The following is a 20,638-nucleotide window of genomic DNA, read 5'->3' as shown; positions in this document are numbered from 1 at the left end:
CATGGTTGCAAACGGTGAACAGCATCAAAATTCTTGGAATAGTTAACACAAACTCAGTGCGAGAAATGGTAACATTGAACTGGGACAAAATTGTGGCAAACTTTTCCCATCAAGTGTGGCTGCATTCACAACGTTCTTTAACATTACACCAAAAAGTGATTTTGTTCAACACGTTTTTGTCTTCAAAAATGTGGTACATGGCAGCACACTTGACTCCGTTGGCGGTGCATGTGGCAAAACTGACGGCGACCATGCGAAGGTCCTTGTTCCGTGGAGCACCTGCGACTATACCAATGATGCAACTGGCACGCAGAAAGCAGGATGGCGGTTTAAATATGCATCTTCCAAGTTTGAAATGCCCATCACTGCTTATTAACCGACACCTGTTAGAGATCGATTTCCTTCCTTTTTACCAATCCTATATAAACCAAGTAAATCCTCTCCCAGCAAATTCCATCTCAGACCTTCCTTGCCTAAAGCTAATCATAAGCAATCTCCCAAACTTACCCTACCAAATCCGTCACCTCCCCTCCGCCGATCTCATCCACCGTTTCTTCGTGGATCGAACGGACAAACCGAAATTGGAAATCGACTATCCAAATTGCAACTGGCCTCGTATATGGAAGACTATTGGGACGCGTGGACTCTAGTCGTCACAAAAATCAGCGCTTTATGTGTGGACAAATCAGAAAGTGCCGCACCGGCGGCTGCTGTTTAGAATGCGACGAACAGATGGAGAACAATGCCTTCACTGTGCTGGACCTAGTGAGGCGATCGAACATAAATTTTTCTCTTGTGCGAGAGTGCAAGATGCGTGGAGGCTGCTACAACGAAGGCTGATGACAATAACTGGTCGCCGGCGATCTTTTGTTTGCAGTGAACTTCATTTCATAGATTAATCATATTTTGCCTTGCCTTGAACACACTTAATTCACTCTCCGCTTTAATCTGAACCAATCTTTTTATTATCTCCTCGCTATTTCAATTTATAATTATTATTAACCAGTAAATAACAAATAGTTCCATCAAAGTTTGGTTCAAAGTTTGTTTGATTCATTTCTTGTAAGCTCTGAGCAAAGTTTCCAATAAGTAGGTAGATCATCAAAATTTTATGCGTTACTATCAAAAGTATTAGTATTAAAAAATATTAATGAAGCATTCCAATACATCAATCATGTTCATATGTTGCCAATGAGAAACTTCAATATCATATCGTGAAGGTTGTTCAAAATTGAAATATATAACAAAAACTCATATATCTGTAAATCAAGGAAAGCACAGATTTGATGGAGATTTTTTTTCCTGTTAATAACGGTCTGCGAGTCACCGTGAAGGAGCATCCTTTTCCTCAAGTGGAAAAAAGGCACCGTGCTTATCTTCCGGATGGGTTGCCACCGAGTGGCCTGAAGAGAAATCGCTCACACTGCACCGAACAGTCAAGTGGCATGTCTACCGGCAGAAGGCAGACGTAACGAGACGACGCAAAGACGACACGAAAATCAATTTGACGAAGGAAATTGCATCCCATTCAGACGTCGCCAGACAAATTGAATTGGGTAGTGGTGGGAATCGTCTATCTACGCGCGAAAACTGCATCATACGCGAGATGTTAACACGATTGCAGCAGCAGTTGGATTGGTTCTCGGTGGGTGGGAATGCTAATCCGTCCGTGAGGGCATTACGAATGCAACCCTTGTCGTGTTTTATCGGAGGTTTCACTATAGATAACTACACTATCTACATAATGATACATAGGCTGCTGTTTGACCAATCTTAGGGCTAGATTTGTGCTTTCTCAAGAAAAAATATAAAAAGGATGAGGGATATGGTTTTGAGAAAATCAGACTTACATTTAATAGATTGCGAATTCACTATGTTATTCTTACTCAGGTTTTTTCTAGTAGTCCCGAAGAAAAACAAATGAAATTCAGCGTGGAATCGTGCACATAGAGGGAATGCCAGATTTGTCGGTTTTAAATTTTCAAATACAGTGGGAGACCGAAATGCGTACAGGCTCAAAATCCATACATTTCATACATTTCATACAAATAGTAGGCGTTGTTTCATATTTCGTGTGTAATATCAGTGCCTCCCTCCCAGGTAAAAAATAATTGAAATTACGGCTCATGTAGGGTAATGACCTCTACCAACGCCATCCACGGTGTGAATAGTTTGCCAGCTTTTACTAATTTGAATGTTTCTATGGAACAAAACACACGAAAGGCAATGGCAAAATGTAGGAAAAAATCTCTCCAATTGTAAAAGCTTAATGTAAGAGAGGGGCAGCACAAAAAAAAACTCGGTTACCCCAGATGAAAAAAAAAAATCATACCATTCAGCTCAGTCCGAAAACTCCGTGGGCGCCCAACCAGCAACGTTTCCACATCAAGTAAAGTTATGTATAGGCTGCAGACTTTGAGGCTGTTGTTAATTTCGAAATTGTTGGTAATTTATCCTCCATCAACCGTGTGCGGCGTTTTTGCGCATTTACTAGTCGGGAAAAACAAGTTTGAATGAGTTTTGTGCACTGTGGGGTTTGGGTTCAACGAAGAAGATTTGTGCCTGAGTTGGAATCCAATTGCAAGAGCTTTATAATCCTTTTATTAAAACACTTACATTTACATCACATCGAAGCATAGCCATTTAAAGAAACACTCGAAATCATAATTTGAAGTAGGAGCGGGATATCTGGTTAACCGTATGCCATAGAAAGACCATGTATTGACCAAGTTATTGGCCTAAGACGGTTCTGTATCAGACGCAATTTTGGAATCCAAGTTGGCGAAACAGTAGCAATATAACTAATTCCTGTGTGTGAAAATCTTTGAAACCTATGAAATATGGGTATTTTCGAAGCGGTCTGAAGAGTGGACAGCAGCCGTCCATAAAGCACGTAGTCATCTATGGGGGAAAGGATCACGGTCAATGCAAATTTTAATTTTTTTGTTAGACCACGAGGGGTGAGGGGGATTTTTCTCGAATGTCTTTTTTCCGAACGCCATTCCCCTGAAGGCTAGTTTCCAAAATGACCCGGATCTTCGAATAGTGATACAGTTCCAAAAAGATAAAGAATACTTTTTACCACCCTTTGTTTTTTTTATAAGGGGGAAATCTGCAAACAGACCCCCTGAGAAGGTAACTCAGGGAGTGCGGGAATGACGCACCAACTAACGACGACTCACTAAAACCAGCCCATGCATTGTACATTCTCACTGAATTGCTCAAGTGGTGTACAGAGTGCACCGACATTACCCTTGGCCTCAGACCTACATCTTTTTGGAATCAACTTACAGTACCCCCAAAGAAAGTGGAGCCAGTGCATAGGCAAACTGCTTCCCTTAGCTGACTTAAACAATGTTACAAGGGACCAGCCTCGGCAGTGCTAAACCTCTGCAGTCAACTCCTGGTCGGCGCGTCATTGGCGCTGTAATTCTAACATAATGTGAGTGACTGCCGTAGTTACACATTCTCTCTATTATATTGTCGGGGGATGTGTCCCCTCCGCATGTAGCGAGCATGCGATCTCTCACAACAACGAAATGGGGGCATTCGAACATGACATGCTTCGCTGTTTCCTCCACACCAGCACAATTGAGGCACGCAGGAGTTTCTGAGTGCCCGAAGCTATGCAGGTACTGTCTATAGCAACCATGTCCTGACAGAAACTGAGTCAGGTGGAAGCATCCCATGGTTTCTTTTATACCAATCTGACATATTTGGTACTAACCGACGGGTCCATCTACCTTTAGTGGAGTTCTGAGCGTTTCCTCTTTGCACGTGTCGTGGACTCCTCTGGTACCTCTTTGGTTGAAACATTGAACATCTTCCTTGATGATGAGCCAAGATACCAAGGTGGTGGTGGTTAATATCCACAAGTCCGAGCAACGGGCACTTCTCTCGGTTGGTAATTGCCCCATAGAGTCCAAGCGATCCCGACTCTATGGGGCAATTACCAACCGAGAGAAGCGCCCGTTGCTCGGACTTGCGGATGTTAACCACCACCACCTCAGTCTTGTTGCGGGTCAACCTTAGTTTCCTAGACTTCATCTATTCCTCAACTATGGAGATATAGTGCGCTGCTGTCAACTCTACTTCCTTCATAGATTCTCCATAGACCACTAGGGTGATATCGTCCAGCGGGCCCAGGATTGAACCTTGAGGTATTTACGCGGTAATTTGAACGCCTTGGTGCCTTTCCGCTGTATTATACAGTAGAATTTTACCTAAATAGCTTTCTAGAAGCTTACACAACTGTACCAGTACCTTGAGGCGATGGAGTGCGTGAGCTATCGCTTTCCAACTTGCGCTGTTGAACGTACTGTTCACGAATGTCTGCTTATTTCAATGTACTGTTACTTGCGGTCCGGAGGACCACCTTTGTGCCTCAGATACCGGCAAGCTAGAGCACGGTTCCTGGGGCTCCCAGGGTCGACTTTAGAGGCTTTCAAGGGTTCCTTACTTGAACTAAACAGGCTTCAAACGTTTGCTAAGATTTATACTATTTATTTTCAAACTAACGATCGTGTGTATGTATTCTGGTGAAGACCGATACTTGGCTCTCGAATTAATCTGGAGTGTCGGGGGATCGAGATATTGCATGGACAGGCTAGCGACACTGGTGTTGGCCACGGCTGCGATCTGTTTGGGCTGGCGATGATCGTCTGTCTCGACCAGCCACGTAGGGTGAGGTAGGTATGATGATGTCGAGGATTCCTGTGGCCTATCCGGGTGGACCATGGAGCTTTCAGGTTGGGCCTCAAGACAGGGTTTTACTGTTGAAAGCTTGGGCCCACTTAGCCTCGACACGGTCAGTGACTCTGATGACGTACCACTTCTCTTTTTAGCCGAATAGGGTTATTTGGGACACGTGGGTTGTGTCCTGGAACGCTGGACTAACCTCTGAACGTTAAACCTTTGGGTCCTGATTTACACAGACATTCGGTAGAAAGGATGGGTTAGGGAGCTACTATGGTGCTTCTATTGTGCTTATCATACCTGATTCGACTCCGTGCAATATATAGGGGAGATTTACGCACTCCACTTCAACTTCCACCACACTTGGATATAGGATGTGGCTTTCTAAGTAGATGGCTTTTTACTTCGTCCGAATACAAATTGCGATTGAGATGGTGCATAGTATAGGGGGCCCAGATAGCCGTAGCGGTAAACGCGCAGCTATTCAGCAAGACCAAGCTGAGGGTCGTGGGTTCGAATCCCACCGGTCGAGGGTCCTTTCGGGTTGGAAATTTTCTTGACTTCCCAGGGCATAGAGTACCTTCGTGCCTGCCACACGATATACGCATGGGTTGCAAAATGGTGAGTCGACAACTAGGAAGGAGCGACCAACATAGCTCTGGTCCTCACAAGCCCCTACCTCACGCTTCCACGGGTCTAACGATGACAAAGACCGCCAGCTAAGGGTTGCGTACTTAGCTGGTAGTGCAACCTGGGCACTGTTGTCCTTCTGACATCAGCTAGAGTGAGGGGGTGCCAGGTGGGAGCTTGGGATTCTTACCTTTTCCAAGCGAAACTAGTACATACAGCCGTATGGAATACCAACTTTAGTACTTCCCTTGGGAAGTGGCCGAGCGTCTGGTCCATCTGACCAGGGGCTCAAGCATGGTATGGATGTGGCGGGGGTTCATCAGTGGGCTCTGGCGAATCTCTACAAAAAACCACAGATCTGCAAGTAGCCCTGAACAAGCGACCTGGTACCGCTTTCAAAGTGCCTTAGCCTATCATATGGAGTGCCAACCCGCACATTAGGATCGACGCCAGTAAGATCTTAATTACGGCATACTGGCAGCATGGACTGAGGAACTGGAACAAGGAACACGACATATCTACGCTACAGAGCTGACAGCCGCACTATTCTACTCCCTTAGTAAGGATGGGTGACACTTCCCTGAAACGGCGGGTGGGCCAATAGTGCGGTTGCTCCCGTCCCGTTAAAACCGTGGCAGGCCTTCAAGTACGTTCGACGTCTGTCCATCAAGCGTGATGAGTACATAGGTTCGGATGTAGCATCCCCGATCTACGCCGATCTGGCACTGTACCCGACCCCCATAAGGGTCCGTGTCAACCCACGCATGGCCTCACTGCCTATAACGCTCATAGGTACGAGATAACCATGGGATCGCGAAGGCGACTATGTACGACGGATGAAGATAGCAGCTCGGAGGGGGGACCCACTAAAATGGAGAGTATTGATGACACCAAGGCAGTTGGAGAAGACGCGAACGCGTTCGCAAGAAGTAGTAGGGTTGCGAGATCACCAGTTACACCACTGGACACCGTAGCGAGTACTAGCCAAGTACAAAGTGAGCCACAAGCAACACAGCAGGAGAGGACGTTGCTAAACCGCGTGTTCACACCCAATTCGAGTAGCAGCACTACCCACAACGAGTCGCGACTGGAGAAGTCGAGTTTGGCAGACATTAGGAGGAAGGTTAACGAGCTCTACGAGTTCGTGAAGGAGAGAAATAATGTGCACTTGAAAATTAAGCACATGGTGACGAGCATTAGGTCCGCCGTATCAGCAGCTGAGCGTGAGCAGAATGCGCTCAGAATGCGAGCGGAAACGGCTGAGAAAGCTCTTACGGAAGCAGCGGAACGACCTACGACGGATGTTCAGGAGACGCCGAGAAGTCACCAAAATACCCGCTCGGAGAAAAGGTTCAGGGAATCACCTGGAGAACAAGAGGATGCAAAGAAGCACAAAAACGAGAAGAAAGGCGTCAACAACCAGAGAGATGCTGGAAGTGAAGGTGAATGGCGTATCGTCGGAAGTCAGCAGAAGAAGAAGAAAAACCGGAAAGTGAAGGAAGGAAAGAAGCCGGAACAGAAGAAAAAAGAAACACGTCAACCTCCTAGGCTGAGGTACAAGGGTGATGCTCTGGTCGTGGAAGCGAACGACAAAACAACGTACGCTGCGCTCCTCAAAAGAGTGAAGGAAGATCCGGAGCTAAAGGAACTGGGCGAAAACGTTGTCAAAACGCGGCGCACGCAGAAGGGCGACATGATCTTCGTTCTGAAGAAAGACCCCTCTGTCAAGAGCACGGCGTACAAGGAGCTCATCGCCAAATCCTTGGGCGACGAGGCCAACGTAAGAGCTCTTTCGCAGGAGGCAGTGGTCGAGTGCAGAGATCTGGATGAGATCACGACGGAAGAAGACCTGAAGTGGGCACTGGCCGAGCAGTGTAACCTAGAAGGACAGATGTCTATGCGGTTAAGGAAGTCGTATGGAGGCACACAGACGGCGGCAATCCGGTTGCCAGTGGATGCTGCCAACAAACTGGTGGCGCTAGGCACGATCAAAGTTGGTTGGTCGGTGTGCCCGCTGAGATTGGTACCTAGAGTCGCCAAGCAAATGGAGAGATGCTTCAAATGCAGGGGATTCGGCCATCAGTCAAGAAACTGTAAGGGCCCGGACAGGTCCGACCTATGCTGGAATTGCGGCGGAAATGGTCACGTTGCTCGGGACTGTACAAAGCGGACTAGGTGCCTGCTATGCATGCCGGAGGACGGAAACGATCATCCGACGGGAGGCTTCAAATGCCCGGCGTATAAAAAAGCGAAGGCGGGCCAATAAGGATGGAGATCACGCAAGTGAATCTCAATCATTGCGACACTGCACAGCAACTGTTGTGGCAGTTCACGACAGAAACCAAGTGCGATGTAGCAATAATTGCGGAGCCATATCGGGTTCCCCTCGAAAACGGTATTTGGGTGGCTGATAGAGCAGGTATGGTGGCAATACAGGTGATGGGCAGGTTCCCCATTCAAGAAGTAGTCGATAGCTCACACGACGGCTTTGTTATTGCCAAAGTCAACGGAGTCTTCGTATGCAGCTGTTATGCGCCTCCGAGATGGACAGACGAAGAGTACAATAGTATGTTGGATTTGCTCACAGATACGCTGGTGGGAAGAACGCCGGTAGTCATAGGAGGAGATTTCAACGCCTGGGCCGTAGAGTGGGGCAGCAGATTGACCAACGCCAGGGGGTACAGCTTACTCAAAGCTCTGGCGAAGCTAGATGTGAGGCTGTGCAACGAAGGAGCTGTCAGTACATACCGTAAAGACGGTCGGGAGTCCATCATCGATGTTACGTTCTGTAGCCCATTGTTGTTGGATGACATGAATTGGCGGGTGAGCGAGGAATATTCCCACAGTGATCACCAGGCGATTCTCTACAGCATCGGCCGGCGAATCTCCCCAGCGCCGATGAGAATGAGGACATACGAGCGGAAGTGGAAGACAAAGGACTTCGACAAGGAGGTGTTTATTGAGGCGCTTCGAACATACAGCAGGGCGAACCTTGACGCAGAAGAGTTGACAGAAGTGGTAGCAACGGCTTGTGATGCATCGATGCCGAGAAAGTTGGAGCCTAGGAACCGAAGGCGCCCAACGTACTGGTGGAATGAGACGCTTAGTACCCTCCGTGCTGCATGCTTCCGAGCCAGAAGACGCGTCCAGAGAGCAAGAACCGAAGTAGAGAGAGAGGAACGGAGAATCGCTTTCCGTGAAGCTAGAGCTGCTTTCAAACAAGAGATTAAGCGGAGCAAGTCCAGCTGTTACAAGGAGCTATGTCGAGAAGCCAAAGAAAACCCTTGGGGCAACGCCTACCGTATTGTGATGGCGAAGTTTAAAGGTCCGGCGACACCAGTCGAAACATGTCCAGACAAGTTGAGGATTATCGTGGAAGGTCTGTTTCCGCATCATGACCCAACAGTTTGGCCGCCTACGCCATACGAAGACGAGGAAGAAGAACCCGGAGGTGTGCGAATCTCTAATGAAGAGCTACTAGCAGTGGCGAAGGGTCTGAAGGTGAAGAAAGCTCCCGGTCCGGATGGGATCCCCAATATAGCACTAAAAACCGCGATATTGGCGTTCCCGGATTTGTTCAGGACGACGCTGCAGAAACTCTTGGATGAAGGCTGTTTCCCAGACAGTTGGAAGGTTCAGAAGCTGGTGTTGGTGCCAAAACCAGGGAAGCCACCAGGGCACCCAGCATCGTATAGACCTATATGTTTGCTGGACACACTTGGTAAGCTCCTGGAAAGGATCATCCTTAACAGGCTGACACAATGCACAGAGAGCGAGAGTGGCTTATCGAAGAGACAATTCGGATTCCGGAAAGGGGTCTCGACGGTGGATGCAATCCGGACAGTTGTACAGAATGCGGAGAAGGCATCCAAACAGAAGAGGAGAGGCAATCGGTTCTGCGCCGTAGTGACGATTGACGTCAAAAATGCTTTCAACAGCGCCAGCTGGGAGGCTATAGCCTTATTTATTTATTTATTTATTTATTGAACTAAAAATTTTGAAAGAGGGAAAAACCCCTTTGAGTGATATCAATTGGAAATCGTTCTCAAAAGGGCACAAAACCTCTTTATCTTTTCTTATTACGTTACAAAAATAAATCTTAAAACTAAAGGCTCAACCGGAAGTGATCCATATCAGAGCCAAATTCTTGAAAAGGAAGTAACCAAAAAGGGAGGATTATTGCAGGGTACAAAGGAAGGTTATTTTCTTGATTTCTGAAACGAAAGAGATAAAAAGCAAAGCAGTATCAAACAATATAACTAATATCTCTGAAAAAGTTGTATAAAATATTTAACATAGGAAGCGATTTGCTACCAAGAATATCACGAACAGATATAGGTACTGTAATTTCTAAACTTTTGTGTTTTTCTATTATTTTTTTCCTAGGCAAAATATATTTTTTGCAATAAAAAACTATGTGATCGATATCTTGATAAGATTCTCCACAATCACATAAATTTGAATCAATTATGTTAATACGATATAAATGACTATTACAAATATATATCAGGAGATGAACCAGCCTATGGCTGAAAATCTCGATAATAAAGATAATAATAATAATAATAATATTACACATATAATGATTAGAAATAAGTCTTGAAAACATGCAAATGAAATTTCTTCCGACAGACAGTTTTTTAAACCAGGTACTTTCATCCACAATTGGAAAAATGGAATGACACCATCGACCTTTATCACTAGAATCCCAATCAATTTGCCAAGAATCTAAAGCATTTCTTTTGATTTTAGCATAATATTCCGAATGAAAAACATTTCGTTCATAAATAATTCCGCGAGTAGCTCCTAGTTTAGCTAAATAATCCGCTTGTTCGTTACCAAATATATTACTATGGGCTGGAACCCAAACAAATTTAATTATAAACCCCTGAGAATGCAAATCGTATAACAATTTTCGTATCAATAAAATTAAATAATGGGTTTTAAAATTAAATTTTGAAGATTCGATGGAATTGATACAACTTAAACTATCAGTACAAATAACGAACATATTTGGAGGATGATCCTTTATTATGTTACATGTGAAGTACAATGCTATCAATTCAGCTACAAAAATAGAACAAGGAGATTTCAATTTGTGAAAATGGACTACATCAATATTATAAACTCCAAAACCTGCACTATTTTGAATTAATGATCCATCCGTGTAATAAATAAATTTTTGGTCGAAGCCACAAAATTTTCGCTCAAAACATAATTTGGCATATCGAACACACATATGTCTTGGTATTTGATTTAATTCCCAATGTAAAGATTTATCAACAAAGGTCTGAAAAGAATGTACATTAATATCACAATTATAAAATGTATTTGGAAAACCAGGTAATATGTTTTCGGTAGAACAATGATTAAATGAGTTTAACATTTTACTAGAAGGATTTATTCCGTGTAAATCATTTAAAATTTGAATAAGGGGATGCTGATTTGTGAAACATTGACTTAGAAATTTACAATTTAATTCATGAAAACGAATTCTGAGTGGAACCACTCCTGCCAAAATTTCAACAGATTTAGTATGAGTAGAATTCATTAATTTTAAACAAATTCTTAAACAACGAAATTGAATTTTTTCAAGTTTAGAAAAATGAGTTTGAGTGGCACAACCAAAAGTAAAACAACCATATTCCAAAACTGAGCGTATTGTAGTTTTGTAAAAAATAATCATATCAGAAGGATGAGCACCCCACCAAGTACCAGTAATTGTACGAAGAAAATTAATCCTTTTAGAACAAATTTTCTGGATGTATTTAATTTGAAAGTTCCAATTTAATTTTGAATCATACCAAATACCAAGATACTTGTATTCAAATACTTGTTCGATTTCATATCCATTAAGAAATAAATCTACACTTACTGAGGAATGTTTACGTGAAAATATAATATATTTAGTTTTTTGCACTGAAAACGTAAAACCATTATCGTAAGCCCATGAATCAATATTATCTAAACAAACTTGCATATAATGACGTATTATTTCTCTATTATATCCACTTACGGAAATAACATTATCATCAGCAAATTGAACTAAAAAACAACCATTTGGGATAACAGATGAAAAATCACATGTGAATAAATTGTACAAAAAAGGACTCAAACAAGATCCTTGAGGAAGGCCAAAATAACTATTACGAGTAAATTTAGACGACCCATTGTGATAGAAATGCATAATTTTGAATGAAAATAAGTTGTATATGAAATTGGATAAAATTAAAGGAATTTTATAAGAATTCATTTTATTAAAAAGCAAATCAATAAGTACAGAATCATAAGCTCCAGACACGTCTAAAAAAGTAGAAAAAGTATCCTGTTTTTTATTAAAAGCAAGTTCAATTTGAGAAGCCAAAAGTGCTGTACAATCACGAGTACCACGTCCTTTTCTGAAACCAAATTGACATGGAGATAAAATATTATTATGCTCAGCCCATATCTCAAGACGATTTAAAACCATTCTTTCCATAAGTTTACGAAGACATGATAGTAAACTTATTGGTCTACGACTATCAGCCAATGAAGCATCTTTTCCTGGTTTAAGTATGCTTACTACTTTAACTGAACGCCAATCTAATGGAATAACATTTTGTAAAAGAAATGAATTGTAAATTGCAAGTAAATGAACTTTCCCTTCATAGGGTAAATTTTTAAGTACGATAAATTTAATATTGTCAATACCTGGTGCAGTATTATTTGTAATAGATAATGCCAAATCCAATTCTTCTAATGAAAATGGTGAACAAAGCTCTGGAAAATAATTAATCGATTGCTTTGTTCTAAAATTAATAGATTGAGGAACAAAATCTGGACAAATTTTAGATGCAAATTGATCAATCCAATTATCAGAATACTCCATTAAAACAGGAGAAGAATTATCATAATTTCTCAAATTTCTTGCTACAGACCACAATGTGGATAATGAAGTGTCTCTGTCAAGGTTTTCAATAAAATGTTTCCAATAATTTCTTTTCTTAAATTTTGTGGTACGGGTAAACCAAGCTTCTGCTTTACAATATAAGAAATAATTTTCTCTAGATCCTAAACGACGAAATTTTTTAAAAGCTTCCGATTTATTTTTTAAAGCAATTGAACAATCATTATCCCACCAAAATGTAGGACGTTTATTTTTTTTATTATTGCAAACAATTTTATTTTTCTGAGATTTAAGTAAGCAATTGAACAAAATTTTGATGAATTTAGTGTAATTTTCAATTGGAGTATTTGAATCTTTAAGATTAATAAGTGAAAAAGAAATTAAATCCGAAAATTTAACCCAGTCAACATTTTTTGAATAATCAGGAATAGAAGAATTTACTTGATGATTGTTTTGCATACAATGACTCATTCGAATCAAAATTGGAAGATGATCACTATTATTTGGATCATTGATTATACTCCAAGTTGACCTAAAAGATAAATTATTTGAACATAAAGATAAATCAATGCATGAATTTTGTAATGGAGGAACAGCAATTCTGGTGAACGATCCATCATTTAAAATGTTTAAATTATATTCATCAATCAAATCCAATATTAATGATCCACGACCATCAATTTTATCACTACCCCAAGCAAAATTATGGGCATTTAAATCACCCAAAATATAAAAAGGATGAGGAACACTATCTAAAACCATTTTCAATTCAGATAATGAAAAATTTACATTAGGAGGAATATACAAACAAATAATATGAAAATGATAATCTGTATGTTTTACAGAAATAATAATATATTCAAAATGTACATTCAATGATAAATTGATACATTTAAATTCAATACCATTGCGAATTCCAATCAAAACTCCCCCAAAAGGAATATCTCTATCTTTTCTAATTATATTGAATGATGGAATGCGTACTATTTTTGATTCAGAAAGCCAAGTTTCATTTAAACAAAATATATCAATTTTGTTATGTTCAAGCATAACTCTCAATCTATCTATCTTTGGAATTATGCTTCTACAGTTCCATTGTAAAATATTCAAATAATTATTGGAATTTGAAGCCATTACGATGAAAATAATGAAGCAAAGATGGGTCAAAAAGCATTCAATTTATCAAGTAGGGAGGCAACAAATGGTAAAATAATTTTAATATTTTTTTTCCAAAAATCACTAAATCCCAACAATTCTACTAATTCCTCCAAAATTCCTAAAATTGAAGAATTTTCACCAACATTATTGTTATCGTTTGAAGTATTGACATTTTCATTCACATTACTATTTGATGGATCAGAATCAACTCGTTGAAAACCTGGAATAATACGAGAAGATGAAGAACTCAATCGCGGAAAATTTTCATTGAATGATTTTGCATTAGAATCAATTTTAACCTGAGCTTTAGATGTATTTTTTTGAATTCTTTTTCTTTTTGATGGTGGTTTATAAATGTAATTATCTAAATTCAATGTGTCTTCAAATTCATCATCAGTTAAAGATTCATAAATATTCGGAGCAGTATAATCCGTCGAATTTTTCAAAATTTCGGAATAAGAAAACTGATTTCTGTTTTTCAATTTTTGATGAAATTTGGATTCATTATTTTTATACACAGGACAATCTTTCAGAATGTTATGTTTTTGATTACAATAAATACACAAATCAGATTTTTTATTACATTCCGATGATAAGTGTGATTGACCACATTTTGCACATTTAGGTTTATTGGAGCAAAATTGATTCGTATGTCCAAAAAGAAGGCATCGTTCACAATGCATTATTTTTGGGAAAAAAAGTCTAACGCGAAAAATGACATTATTTACTTTTACAAAATCAGGAAGTACTGATCCAGCAAATGTAATTTTCAAACAATTAGAATGAACATATTCAGAGCCTTTGTCATTCAAAAAAAGTTTAGACAAACGATGACAATCTAAAACATGAACAGGTGAAATAGCTTGATTTTTGAAAATACCGGTACCATGACTTACAACTTCATCACATTCTAAAGACTCATCATATATAACTCCATTAATTTCGCAAAAATTACTTGGAGCATATACACGATAAGATTCTGCGAAAAGATGAGATTCTAAAAGTGAATTTGCATCATCACGCGAACCAAACACGACTCGTAATTTGTCAAGTGAAACCTTTTTGATTTCCTTGACAGAAGAGTACTTTGGATGAAATTAGTAAAACATTAATTGGAATTTGTTTTTTTCCGAAAAAATACCACAAATGGACCAGCAAAAGAAATGGGATATATTTTTATACGAAATGTTTTAGCAGTAGAAGATGATGGTCCCGGTGGAGGATCACCATCTTTTAAAACAGAATTATGCACATCAACATCCATAATTGGGGTGCAAAAATATCAAAATTTGAAAAAAAAATCAAAACTTTCAATGAAAACAGTAAATAAAAATAATAATAAAAAGATACTTAGGAACTCCAAACTTAAATTTCCACGCGAAGATGAGATTTCAAGCTTCAAACTTGATGTAACGTCCTCTTGATAACTTTCTCCTCGCGCACCACACAGCAATAACTTCCTCCGCACCACACAGGCAATTACTTCTTTCGCACCACACAGGAAAGATGACCCAAAGTCGAACACTCCTTTGAATCTTGTTCAGGAGATCTTGGAATACCGACGAATAACGTCCGCTTCCAAATCTTCAAACACCGCACCACACAGGTTATATTCTCCTACCGCACCACACAGGATATATTCTCCTACCGCACCACACAGGAATAGCAATAATCAGCCTCTCTCCAAATCGTATCACAAACGGTCCAAATCCTCTCAACTTGAAAATTTTCTCTCCTGAAATTCAGAGAAAAATGTCAGTTGGTTGAAAAAAGAACGTCCTCAAGGCTATAGCCTTAGCACTGCATAGAATGCGAGTTCCTGGCTACTTGTGCAGTATGCTAAAAAGCTATTTCCAAAACAGAGTCCTGGTATATGAAACGGAGTTGGGTCAAAAGTCGATCAGGATTACGGCAGGAGTGCCACAAGGCTCAATCCTTGGTCCAACGCTTTGGAACGCGATGTACGATGGAATATTAATGCTGGTGCTACCTAACGGAGTGGAAATCGTTGGATTCGCAGATGATGTCGTTCTAACGGTGACTGGCAAGACGTTGGAAGAGGTCAAAATGCTGACGACGGAAGCGATTGACACGATTGAAGCGTGGATGACTGGAGCAAAACTGCAGCTGGCTCATCATAAGACGGAGCTAGTGCTGGTTAGCAACCTCAAAGCTGTTCAGAGGGTTGAAATCAACATCGGTAGACAAGATATTTCATCAAAACGTGCTTTGAAGCATCTGGGGGTGATGGTAGATGACCGTCTAAACTTCAACGCTCACGTGGACTACGCCTGCGAAAAGGCGTCGAAGGCGGTCAACACGATAGCGAGGATCATGCCGAACGTCGGAGGACCGAGAAGTAGTAAGAGGCGTCTCCTAGCGAGTGTAGCGGTCTCTATTCTCAGGTATGGAGTCCCAGTCTGGGCCGCAGCGGTAAAGACCAAGCGTAATCGGAGGATGTTGAACAGCACATTCCGGCTCATGGCCATACGAGTAGCGAGCGCCTATAGGACGATTTCATCGGAGGCAGTATGCGTTATCGCTGGCATGATGCCCATCTGCATCACCCTGGCCGAGGACGTGGAGTGTTATGAGCGAAGAGGCACCAGAAATGTGAGAAGGATCGTCAGAACGGACTCGTTGGCTAAGTGGCAGCAAGAGTGGAACAACGCGGAGAAGGGAAGGAGGACTTACCGTCTAATTCCAAATGTGTCACTGTAGGTTAATAGGAAGCATGGAGAAGTGAACTTCCATCTGACGCAGTTTCTGTCCGGACACGGCTGTTTCCGGAAGTATCTGCATCGGTTCGGACATGCTTCTTCACCTTGTTGCCCGGATTGCGAGAATGTGGAGGAAACACCGGAGCACGTAGTCTTCGAATGTCCTAGGTTCGAAGAAGTGAGGAGGGACATGCGAGGAGTCACTGTCGATAACGTTGTCGAAGATATGTGCCGAAAAGAAAGCATTTGGAACGCTGTCGATAGCACGGTATCGAGAATAATGTCCGAGCTTCAGAGGAAGTGGCGTAGCGACCAACGATCTGCTAGCTAGAGTGAACGCACGAAAAGGAAGAATGGCTGCTCGGTTTCGGGAGATATTCCTTTGCCGGGGAACTCTCTGACGGAGTAGGCTAGATCCACCGTCGGGGACTAGCTGAGTAGACGCGGCGTTGCACCGGTCCCGGGTCGTAGGAGCACCAGTGTACCGGACTATAGGCTTCACCGGAATCGCTGGACTGACTTCGGCACCCTACCGGTCGTCCCGTAAAAAAAAGCGAAGATCAGCAGTAGCAGCAGCAGCAGCAGCAGCAGCAGGAGAATCGGTCTCGGGAGAACTTCCATTGCCGGGGAATTCTTCGTCGGTGTAGGCTAGGTCCACCGCCGGGGACTAGTTGAGTAGACGTGTCATAGCGCCGGTTTTAGGGTCGTCGGGGCACCAGTGAACCGGAAGCTAGGCTCCACCGGAATCGCTGGACTGACTTCGGCACCCTTCCGGTCGGCTCGAAACGTAGAAAAAGAAGAATCGGTCTCGGGAGAATTTTCACCGCCGGGGACTTCTTCGTCGGTGTAGACTAGGTCCACCGTCGGGGACTAGTCGAGTAGAGTACGTCGGGACGCTGGTAATGGGTAGTCGAGGCGCCTACGAACCGGAAGTTATGCTCAACCGGAATCGTTGGACCGACCTCGGCATCCTACCAGCTGAACAAAGAAAAGGAGAAGGTCATCGTAACTGTGTGAGTACGCGCCCTGAATGAGTGCAGAGTAGTGTACAAACTGGAGCCGAAGGGATCAGAATGTTGCATGTAGGTACTAACAAATTGACGGGTCGCCAATGGGCGAAAATAGGTACTAATAAATTACTAACGCGAGGAGCCGAAGGGCTCAGCATGAGGCACAACGTTGAACGGTTTTAAAACTGCTAACAGGAGCCGAAGGGCTCAGGAGCCAAAGGGCTCAGGAGCCAAAGGGCTCAGGAGCCGAAGGGCTCAGGAGCCGAAGGGCTCAGCATGTAGAGTAACAAATTGAAGAGGTGCGCTCAGCACGTTAGCCTCCCCTCCGAAGTAATACTGGAAGGTGGTTCCGGAGGGTTATGGTACTAAACCTAGGAGAGTGTTTTTAGTGGGGAAAGCACTTTGTGGATCCCACACCGCGCCAAAAATTACACTGGCATGAGCATGAACATATACAGGCCAGTCTATGAAGATTTTTAAACTCCTAGTTGCACGAAAAAAAAAACACGATATACGCATGCAAAAATGGTCATTGGCATAGTAAGCTCTCAGTTAATAACTGTGGAAGTGCTCATAAGAACACTTAGCTGAGAAGCAGGCTCTGTCCCAGTGGTGACGTAACGCCAGAAAACAGAGAAAGATGGCATAGACCATTGAAACGTCGGGCATAGAACAAATTTTGTCGTTTTAATTGCTCCTAAGACTGCATTGCCGAAAAAATCCCCCAGTGCGAAACATACCAGTCGAAAGCATCAAAAGGAGAACAGAAGATGGTGCATAGTATCCGAGACACTTGTAGCAGGTCCGTCCCACTCGGGCTCAGATTGGGTACCACTTCTAGTACTACATTTGGTCCCTCGGTAGTGCAAAAGGTACCCATGTTTGACAGATCGCAGTACACTTTGAACGACATTCTAGATTACCTTCTTCTTCTTTCTGGCGTTACGTCCCTACTGGGACAGAGCCTGCTTCTCAGCTTAGTGTTCTTATGAGCACTTCCACAGTTATTAACTGAGAGCTTACCATGCCAATGACCATTTTTGCATGCGTAATATCGTGTGGCAGGTACGATGATACTCTATGCCCTGGGAAGTCGAGAAAATTTCCAACCCGAAAAGATCCTCGACCGGTGGGATTCGAACCCACGACCCTCAGCTTGGTCTTGCTGAATAGCTGCGCGTTTACCGCTACGGCTATCTGGGCCCCATTCTAGATTACCTTATGAGCCATAAAATTTTGGGCAACTGCAATGGACATGGGGGTCTTTAATTTGTCTTTGCTTGTAGCCTCCCCTTTCCAAATATCCCTATATTCGTTCCCGGTCCATCTGCCTCTTTCTCTTTTCAATGGACCAATTGGCTTGCATGTGGCAGCTCGATTTACTGTTCAGCAGTGCGTATGAGGGGTATTGATTCGTGTTGAGTGCGTTTTTAACAAATTGTGTTTTTGATGTTTCTTAATCTAGTACTACATTTGATTATTTAAATTCTTGAATGTGCATGATTCATAATTACTTCCTTATTACTTTTTTTTAATTACATTTTAGTTTCTGCTTTAAGTAAATATAACAAATCAAATACAAAAATTAACATAACATGAACATATTTTCAGTTTTCAATTACTTTTTCTACACTGATTCTCATTTTTTTTTCCTTCTTTGTCGGGTGTTGAATCACTGCGTCCAATTAACTTGAACTATTGTGATATCCCCTTTTACTGTATGTATAGTACATACATCATCCAGTGACATGTATGTCACTAAATGATCTATGTACTTCTGAGCTCATGAACACCTTATTATTAAGAAATAATGGTCCTAAGCTGCAGTGTGAGGATTCCCCCAGTCTGGTGCAATTAGCTTAATAAAGCCTATAACATTGCTGGGGGTTGCGATCCTTATATCGGCAGGCTCTAAGAAGGGCTTACCAAATATCCTGGACCTACGATGGATTTGTGCACTGCAATAGCAGATGAGGTGTTCTGATGTTTCTCGCTCATCGTCACAGTAGCGACAGTTGGAGTTTTGAACAACACCGATCTTTTGTAAATGGTATCTGCTGGGGCAGTGTCCTGTTACTAGACCAGTGTATAAACTGAGATCCCTTTTGCTGAGACCTAATAGTTGTTGGGTTTTCTTTGGGTTTATATTTACAAGCCTTTTTGACTGACTCGTATTAGGAGATGCATCCCAGTTTGATGAGGTCTGGCTTACCAACCAGTTGTTCAGTTCCATTTTTAAGAAACTGTCTGATATTCCGAAGAATGGCTCGGGGCCAGTGAACCTATTAGCAGATCCGTTTCTGGCCAGCTCATCAGCAATTTCGTTTCCCTCTAGACCCGCATGCCCTGGGATCCAATATAGGTTAACTCGATTGCAGAGAGCTAGTTTTTTCAATGCTAGAATGCATTCCCACACTAGTTTTGAGTTACACGTGTAAGTGTTAAGCGCCTGAAGAGCCGCTTGGCTGTCGGAGAGAATACATATACTTACGTGTCTGTATTTCCTCTTCAGGCATAGTAACGCACATTCTAAGATAGCATATATTTCTGCCTGAAATACTGTAGACCACTGTCCTAAGTGAATTGAGTTTTTTGTTCGGGGTCCGTAAACTCCAGAACCTGCCAGATTATTCATTTTGGAACCATCTGTGTAGAATTTTATAGACCCTGGAGGGATGTTGGGTCCACCTTCTTCCCATTCTTGACGAGAAGACATGATCACCTGATAGGGTATGTCATAGTTGACTACCATTTCCATCCTGTCACTACACTTTTCTACAATTGGATTTAAAGAAAATTCATTTAATATACTGAGGTGACCCGTAAGATCACCTGATAGTAGGGTTTTGTTCGTTTCAGCCACAACGCACTTTTCTCAGCGTCCAGCTTTATGAATTGATTCAGCCGGGGCAGATTAAGCATCGCGTCTAAGGCAGAGGTGGGTGTACTGCGTGCTGCACCAGTAATTGCTATACAGGCAATACGTTGGATTTTGTTTAACTTTGCCCTTGCCGTAGCCTCTTTTGTTTTAGGCCACCAGATAAGAGAAGCATAAGTTATTCTAGGACGAACAATGGTTTTATAGATCCACATAATCATACTTGGTTTCAGGCCCCATTTCTTACCAAGTGCTCTGGAGCATACCCAGAGTGAATTGAGGCCTTTTTGCACCACTGTTTGAAGATGTGAATTCCAATTTAGCTTGGGGTCAAGTATGACACCAAGATATTTGGCTTCCTTTGAGCAAGTCAGTTGTGTTTCGTTTAGGAGAAGGGTTCTCAATAGTACCTTCCTACGTTTTGTGAAAGGTTCGATGGTGGTTTTGGAAGGATTTATTCCTAGTTGCTCTCGTTGACACCAGGAAAAGGTATGATCAAGAGCTAGCTGCATCCTTTCGAATATAACATCTTCAAATTTGCCTCGTACAATAATGACCACGTCATCTGCATATCCTACCACTTCGAAGCCTCTCCTTTCTAAGCTATCTAGAAGCTCGTCCACCACCAGTGACCAAAGCAACGGTGAAAGTACCCCACCTT

The sequence above is a fragment of the Aedes aegypti genome, chromosome 2 (assembly GCF_002204515.2).
Source record: "Aedes aegypti strain LVP_AGWG chromosome 2, AaegL5.0 Primary Assembly, whole genome shotgun sequence".
NCBI classification, from domain to species: domain Eukaryota; kingdom Metazoa; phylum Arthropoda; class Insecta; order Diptera; family Culicidae; genus Aedes; species Aedes aegypti.
The sequence above is the reverse complement of the archived record's forward strand: the minus strand, read 5'-3'. Positions refer to the sequence as shown.